Raw genomic sequence first — 7,108 nt, 5'->3', positions numbered from 1 at the left:
TGGACTGGGAGGGAATATAAATCATTTAAGAACCATAATTAAAAGTAGGTCTTTGAAAAATTAAAGGAATATATATATATATATATATATATATATATATATATATATATATATATCACATGTGTGCTTGGTATCTGTGGAGGCCAGAGAGACCATCAGATTTCCTGGAACTTGAGTTATAAACAGCTGTGAGCTGCCATGTGAGCGCTGTGAACCAAACTCAGGTCCTCTGAAAGAACAGCTAGTGGTTATAACCACTGGGCCATCTCTACTACAGGTCCAAGAGCAGTAGAAACTCCCAGGATTCCATGAGGATGACCCTAGTGAGGATTCCAAGTAATGGAGGATTTGGAGCCTGAACCAGCCATCCTCTGTAACCAGGCAAGGCACTGGGACAATAAAACAACCACAACACTTACAATTCATCCCATCTGCAAGATGTGCTGGGGCAAAGGAGATGCAGAACTTGGGAGTGTCCAACCTGGTCTAATTTGAGGCCTCAAGAGGGAGCTCATGCCAGAAACTGACTGAACAACCAGAAACTGGAGGGCTAAATATCCCAGAAATCTGAGACAGGGAAACAAATCAATAAAATTATTCCTAATAATCTTCTTATATACTCATAGATCAGTACTTAGCCCAGTTGTTATCAGAGATCTTTCTACACAGCAGATGCAGAGACCCACAGCCAATCATTAGGTGGAAAGAGAGCCCAGATTGGAGATCCCTTCCCTTTGAGCTTAGGAAAGCTGGAGGAAAGGGGAAGGAAGAATTGTAGGAGTCAGAGGAGTCAAGAACACCAGGAGAACACACCTCACAGAATCAACTAAGTAGGGCTCATATGAGCTGACATCACTGAAGCAGCAATCTTGGACCTGCAAGACACTGCTCTACCTTTGCATATATGCTGTGTGTTTTAGCTTGGTGTTTTCGTGGGAATTAGTATTCTCTGACTCTTTCTTCTGCTCTTTGGGACCCCTGTGCTCTTATGGGGTTGCCTGGCCCAGCCTTGATATGAGGGTCAGTGTCTACTCTTAAACTGTGTGGTGTTATGCCCTGTCCAATGGATATCCCTGGGAGGCCTACTTTTTTATGAAGGGAAGTGGAGGAGGAGTGGATCTGGGGGAGATGGATTTGAGACAGGGCCTGAGAGGAGTGGATTAAGGGAGAAGGATGTGGGAGGGAAGACTGGGAAGAGTGGAGGGAAGGAAAACTATGGTCAAGATGTATTGAAAATATAAAATGAATGTAAAATTTCATGTTTTATGGGTATGAGTGTTTGCCTTCATTTATGTATGTCACATATGTGCCTGGTATCTATGGAAGCCGGAAAAGGGCATCAGATGCCCTGGAACTGAAATTATAGACAGTTGTGATGTGCCATGAAAGTGCTGTGAACCAAACTCAGGTCTTCTGCAAGAGCAGCGAGCGACTTTAACCACTGAGATTCATCTCCAGACCCAAGAGCAGCTTATGCCTGTGGGTATAAACAGAGATTCGGAAGGTAGTTTGATTGTATATCAATTTAGTTAAACAGTAAGAAATTCCCTACTTAGGCTTAAGTCATCCACGGGGAACAGTTTGTCAACAGGACTCATAGGGCCAGGCATGTTTCCCTCCTGTGTTGTGGATCTCAAATCCAAGCAGAGGGCAGTTGGTTACTCCCAACAGAAGTGCCACATCTTGCCAGGTGGTTTGGTTTTGTTTTGCTTTGCTTTGTTTCTCAATGAGATTCAAGGCTGAGTAAGGTCACTGTTGTCCTCCCCCCGCCCCCTCGCCCCCGTGAGTCTCCATATTCAGAACATCTGAGACTTTAAAAACTAGCCAACAGGGAAAACGTTTCCAGTCAGTTCCAGGTTGCTTTCTCTTATAACCAAGGTATGTGGTCTTTGGCAAAAGAGTCTTGTCCTCTAGTTCTGGTGGGCAACCAAGAGCATCATTGAGAATCTCTATTATTTAGTGTGGAGGTTCTGCCCTAACCTGCATAGCAGGAGTTGTCGCATCAGCTATTTTTGCTATTGTAGCACCTGGTGGAATTACCCTCCCCCTGACTTGGGAGTTCCACTTTTGGCTTAATAAGAGACACCTGTGCAGAGAAATGGACACCTATGACGTGGGCTGCCAGCATGAGATGATTTATGTCATCAGTCATGTCTCAATGAATCCTCCAACAAGGCGATACCTCTTAATAATGCCAGTATCTATGAGTCTGTAGAGGCTGTTTCATTCAAATCACCGTAGCCATGTAATCTAAAGTGGGAATTATTTTTTTCCTTTCTCATTTGTACCCCTTTTGTTTTTACCTCTTGTCGTAGTGCTCTGAGACTTTGATCACCCTATTAGCTAAGAACGGAGAGAATAGCATCCTCCTCCTTCTCTAGGCAATGCTCTAAAGACTTTCCCAAATACTACAATGTTGGCTACAGATTTGCTATCTATATAACCTTTGTATATATTGTTGTGTTCCTTCGGTTTGTTCTGTTATTTCCTGGTTTGTTCTGTTATTAGTTTCTTTGGGGTATTCACTATCTTTTCCAGATTTGTTTTATACATAAGAATACTTTGCCTGAATATATGTATGTGTACCATGTGCATACCTTGTACCTATGGAAGTCAGAAGAGGGCATCAAGTTCCCTGGAACTGGGATGGTTGTGAGCCATCCTGTAGGTAACTAACCTAACTGCTTAGCCATCCCTCTAGGCCCTCTTTGGGATGAACTTTTCTGAAAGCCTTTCCTGAATTGATTGAGATGATCACATGATTTCTGTCTGTCTGACTACTGATGTGTTCTATTATACTTGTTCACTTTCTTATGTTGACTTAGTCTTACATCCCTGGAATGAAATCAACTAGGCTATGGTATGTAACTCTGAGTTTTAAGATTGGTTTGCAAGAATTTTACTGAGAATGTTGGTGTCACTATTGTTCAGGAAAATTAGTCAATAGTTTTCTTTGCCGGGTCCTTATCTGGTTTTGGTATCAGAGTAATGCTGGCATTGTAGAATCGATTTGGTGGTATTTCTTCCCTTTCTGTTTTAGGTAAGTATTGTGACTATCCTCTGTGCCAAGCAACTGTCATCTTGTTCAAGTGTGCCCCTATAAAAGGATTATCACAGTTTGGCTTGTGAACTGTTTATGCCACTTCATGAAGAGGTAGGGAGGATACAGTAACTTCCTACAACTTGTTACATGTAATTCTGTCTTAATTGCAAGTGACCAAGTGAGATGAAGACAGGGGCCTCCCTCTGTCTATGTAACTAAGAGGAAGCTCTCATCCTTGCTAGGGATGTTCTAGATGTCGTCTGTTGTAGGGGAGCACATGCACCTCTGTAAACAAACCCTCACCGGTGCTCTGGAAAGAAGCCTAATAAACGACTCATTCCCTGGAGGGAACTGTACTACAAATTGTACCCAGGTTGTTACTGGGACCTTAGGAGAATGAGTAGAGGTTGCTTTCTCTATCCCTGGGAAGGAATTTAGCAACAGCAATGGAAAGAAGCTGACAGTGAATTTCTCTAGCACCTACCTGTTCTTTGTTGGGACTTTTCACTGTGGCTCCAATGTTCCGGAGCAGTATGGAGCTGTTTAAACTTTGTGTCCTCTTGATTTAACTTCAGCATGTCACAGAAGTTTAGGAATTTACCCATTTCTTGTATATTCTCAAGTTCTTGCAATATATATTTTCAAGGTATTTCCCCCTGGATTTCATTATAATGTGTGTTGAACAGCATTTTTATCTTTAATTTTATTAATTTCAATCTTTGCTTTCTTTTTGTGAGTTTTGTTAGGGGCTGTCAATCTTGTTTAGGTTTTCAAGGAACAACTCTTTGATTCCATATATTACTCTTTCAATTTGTTTCACTAAGTTTATCACTGATCTTCATTATTTCTTTATAGTTACATTTGCTGGGTTTGGTTTATTTTCTTTTCCAAGTTTTCTAAGACCTTAGCTATATTTACAAGTTATCTGAGATCTTTCTCTGCCTCCCAAGTTTTGGAATTAAAGTTGTGTACCATTATGACTGGCTCTTCCTGGTATTTCTAATATAAGCACTCATAACTATAAGCTTTCCTCTTATAACTCTTTGCATGTATCTGGAAATATCTTTGAATGGTATGCCTTCATTTTCATTTGAGTCTAGGCTTGTTTTCTAAATTCAATTTCTTCGTGATTTCTTCTACAACCTACTAGCTTTTTTTTTGCTACTGATACATGGTTTTATTCCACTATGATTTGGTAAAAAGACTATTTAAATTATTTTGTATTGACTTATAACCTAGAATGTGGTCTATTGGTGAGAAAATTCCATGGGATGCTGAAAAGAATGAATACTATTTCTCTTGAATAAAATAGTGTCCAAGCCGGGTGGCACACACCTTTAATCCCAGCACTTGGGAGGCAGAGACAGGCAGATTTCTGAGTTCGAGGACAGTCTGGTCTACAGAGTGAGTTCCAGGACAGCCAGGGCTACTCAGAGAAACCCTGTCTCGAAAAAAAAAAATTGAATTTAAAATAGTGTCCAAATAGTGGATGATGAGACCACTTGATAAATGTATAGTTTAACCCTTGATTTGTTCTTATTGATTTCTTTTTAATTTGGATAACCAGAGTATAGCAGTGAGGATTTGAGATAATCTTCTACCTTTGTGTCTTTACCTACTTGAGCTTTTATTACTATTAGTATTTGTGAAATTAAAGACTACAGTGTTTTGTGCATAAACATTTACAATAGTCATATTGTAGAATCAAAATGGAGTCAAGCATGCTCCTATAGAGCAGAGAAATCTTTGACTGACATGAATTTCACACCCTTAGGCTGAGTGACTGTTCCAGGAACTTGAAAAAACACCTTTCCTGTCCTGGGATAACCACAGAATGCCTTTCCTGGAATGACCACAGGGTGCTCTAACGCCCTCTGTGGAATGTTACAACGCCCTGGCTGGAGTGTGACAATGGCTTAGGAAAACCTATACATGACTCTTTGCTAGGTGATGAATCTATAGTTTGGAATTTACCCCGTTTCCTCTCCTCCCGGTTTGTGGTTTATGCCTTTATAAGCCTTGTAAAATCCCAGGCCGGGGTCGAACTCCCCTACTCCCTGCGCGGTGTATGGGTTTTGACCCCAGCATGCTGGCCTGAGCTCTTGTCCCGTCTTGCTTGTAATAAAACTTCCTCATGTGATTGCAGCAAGTTCGGTCTATCGTGAGTCATTGGGTGGTCGCGTCATCCCGAGACTTGAGTAAGGATCTCCCCAGTTCTGGGGGTCTTTCAATATCTTCTTAATGAGTTATTCCCTTTAGTATCACATAATACTTTGTTTTCTGAATAGCTTTGCAGCTTATTGTATCAGGTATCAGAATAGCTATACATGTGTGTTTTTGGCTTCTGTTTGCTTCACAGATCATCTTCATTCCTTGAATCCCAGTCTGTGGACGTATTTACTAGTGAGGTGTACTTCTTGAAGACAGCAGATTTTTGAATCTTTTTTTTACTAATTTAAGTAGCTAGTCTGTTTCTATTTGCTTGTAAGTTGAGGACATTTACATTTAGCATTACTAAGAAATAATTACTAATTCTTATAGTTCTTTTGTTTTTCTGATTGATTGGATTTTGTTAGAAATTTATGTTTTGCTCTATTGGACTTGGTGATTTGCTCGTTTGATTTTTTTTTTTTTTTTTTTTTTTTTTTTTTTTTTTTTTTTTTTTTTTTTTTTTTTTTTTTTTTTTTTTGGAACTGATAGGTTACTTTCAGAATTTCCTTTGTGCATCTACTGATCCCATGATCCCATAGCTTCATGATTGAGGCTGTTTTTCCTTGTTCCATGTGCTTAACATTCTTTAAGTATCTCCTGCATTGGTTTTCATGGTCTTAGTTTGTGTTTGTCTGTGTTGGAGAACCCTGCTTGCTAAGGTCACAGTCTACCATATTCAAATAGCTCTCCTAGTTTTAGGAGGGCTTGCTTTTCTCTGCCTGACTTTGGAGAGGCTGTCTCTGAGCACAAATGCCTGTCTTTGTTTGGAGGGTAATCCTACACAGGGCTTCCTGTAAGTGCTGCATTATTCAGCACTTGAGTTTCTGCTCTCTCCCCTGCCTGTATGAAGATACTGTTGTGTTATGACCAATCAGCCCTTTCCACCTGTATACCTAAGAGTCATTATATACCCTACCCCTAGAACAATAAAGTAGAACTCTCTCACTGAAGCGTGTCCCAGAAATTCTTCCATCATACTCACAGCTGTCCAAACCATGTTCATCCCTTCTGTTCTATCTGCCCTAGTGGGCTGGTGGCCAACAACTCCTGAGGAGAGGTAGACCCGCTTATCTGAACTGTCCTTATTTCTCCATCAAATTTAAAGGATAGCTTTGTTGAATATAGCAATGCTGTGTGGCATTTATTAACTTTCCCGGCTTGAAGTACAACATCCCATGGTTTCCTAGCTATTAGAGTTATTATTGAAATATTTGCTGCTATTCTGAGATGTTTACTTTTGTTGATATTTTTGTCTTTCACATAAAATTATAAACTACTTAAAAATTACCAGGAGCCATCAAGGAGAAGCTAAAAAACAAGCAGGTGGTCTTCCTGAGATGATTCCGTCATAGACTGTCAAAGTTGGTCGTGGAATTGCTTCTCTAGACAAGGCCGAGAAGAATTTCATTTTAGGAAAGATTCCTGCTATTACTATGCTTTTCATATATATATATATATATGTATATATATATATATATATATCTTACTCTTAATGCATATGTATGTAAACATTCTCTGTTGTAAACTTCTTCTTCAATTTATGATTTGAATTTATGTGTAAAATTGTGATGAACTTTTTACTGTGTGAGCATGTATTCTGAAAGATGTGTAAGTGCTGAGGACAAAGAGACAACAGATTCCATCCCCTTTTCTGTTTTTCTTTTCTTTTCTTTTCTTTTTTTTTTGAGCTTATGAGAGCCTCATAAATGTACTATTTTTAAATTTGTTTTTATTTATTTATATTCCAGCTGCTGTGAACATAGTGAAACATGTGCCCTTGTGGTATGGTGGGGCATCTTTTGTGAATATGCCTAAGAGTGGTATAGCTGTGTGTTCAGGTAGAACTATGTCCAA

This window comes from Mastomys coucha, unplaced genomic scaffold, assembly GCF_008632895.1.
Source record: "Mastomys coucha isolate ucsf_1 unplaced genomic scaffold, UCSF_Mcou_1 pScaffold14, whole genome shotgun sequence".
Taxonomy (NCBI): domain Eukaryota; kingdom Metazoa; phylum Chordata; class Mammalia; order Rodentia; family Muridae; genus Mastomys; species Mastomys coucha.
This window is presented reverse-complemented; position numbering follows the sequence as displayed.